This window comes from Arachis ipaensis, chromosome B03, assembly GCF_000816755.2.
Source record: "Arachis ipaensis cultivar K30076 chromosome B03, Araip1.1, whole genome shotgun sequence".
NCBI classification, from domain to species: domain Eukaryota; kingdom Viridiplantae; phylum Streptophyta; class Magnoliopsida; order Fabales; family Fabaceae; genus Arachis; species Arachis ipaensis.
This window is the reverse complement of record NC_029787.2, coordinates 126,778,333-126,780,133: the sequence shown is the minus strand read 5'-3', so window position 1 is coordinate 126,780,133 and position 1,801 is coordinate 126,778,333.

The window sequence follows — 1,801 nt, the reverse complement described above, 5'->3', positions numbered from 1 at the left end:
ACATTAAATTAATTAGAAAAGTACTAAATTAGTATATTTTAGTTTTTCTAATATCTATAAATATAGAATTAGTCGTTTAAAAGTAAATGAGATTAACCACAATCATAATTTTATATTTAAATCTCTTTTAAGTTCATTTTACACTTTTACTTTTTTCTTATTTTTCGATTCAAATTCTGCATCATTATAGCAGATTTTATCAAAATGCTTCGGAGCTTGTAATGCTAATAAATAGGGATTGTGGAGTTAGGTTGTTATGATATTTGTAAACACGATTATTCAAGTTCATCATTTATTCTATTTAAAAATTATTAATTGCAATGAATTGTATATTCACGGTTGAAACTCAGTAATACATCATAAGATCATCCAAGTTCATAGGATGAAGTCCCTCCATGCAGGCCTTGCCATAAGTTAGAACCAAAATTGATGTTTATTGTAAATAAAAAAAGAAATAAAATTTTTATTTCAATCAAATGGATAATAATAATTTATCATATAATCGGACCATATAATAAGAGATAACTTATTTTTTAATATTAAGAGAGTGGGATAGATTTTATCTTTAATATATAAAAATTAGATAGGTAAGGCCGTTCGATCTTTGATCTTAGTTCTGAAGTTATTCTCAGGACCTTTTTTATTGTATAACTGAAGTTTTAAAGTTGAACACAGTGCTTTTAATATTTCAAGTTTAATTGACGCCAAATCTACATATATTTTCGTGACTACAGAAGTACACATCAAATATCAAAACTTATACACAAAAAAAATCCAAAAATTACCAACAAGGGCCTATTTATAAAAAAAAAAGTAAAAAAAGAAAAATAAAAATAGTATTATATTTTAAAATAACTAAAAATAATTTATTGATATGGTATTTTTTTTTTGGACGAGAAAAGTGTGTTGATTCAATCCATTGGCAGTAAAATATTCAGCATGACTAGATTATATTTTTTAGTTTTTTACATGATTTGGTACTTTTTCCATTCACACCAAATTTAAATTAATAAGAGCCATCTTAACTAACTCATGAGCTATTCTATTTTTATTTATCTCAACATGACTAAAAGAGAAAAATCTAAATTCTCCTAATGTTGCTAATGATTTATTGATATGTTATGTGAAATTATGGATAATACACATAAAAGTTAGTCGTCATGAATTTGAACATCCTTATCGTCCATATAACTAAAAGTCTATTTACTCGATCGTATTTGATATTATATTAAGACTACTTATTTAACAATTTTAACTTAATTAAGATTTATAAGTTGTAACTAACTTGATATTTCAATTAAAATTTAGTCTAGATCTTGCAGTAGGCGCTTACTATGGTTAGTGACACCAGAATCATTGTGAAGAAGTAGGGGGTACTTAAAAGGAGACTCTAATACAAAAGTCAGCAAATATTTTAAAAGAGTGGAATTTTTTTTGGAGAAGTAAGGGGTACTTAAAGAAGACTCTAATACAAAAGTCAGCAAATATTTTAAGAGTAGAATTTTCTTTTACTTGAACTCGGATGCCATCTGTACTAAGCCTCCACTGCAAAAGAATGGAATTGATTTAGATGAAAATTATCTTAAGCCAGATTGGACTTCCTATTTATTTGGGCCTTCTTTAGTTCTGACTTTATTTGAAGGCACAGATAATGATGAAATTGATTTCTAAAAGTCTTGGGCCATTGACTTATAGATCCATGTTAGTAGTAGTAGACTAGTAGTACTGAAAATCTTGCTTAAACATATAAAGAGAAAAGTCCAATAAAAAAAAAAAAACATATAAAGAGAAAATTAAAATA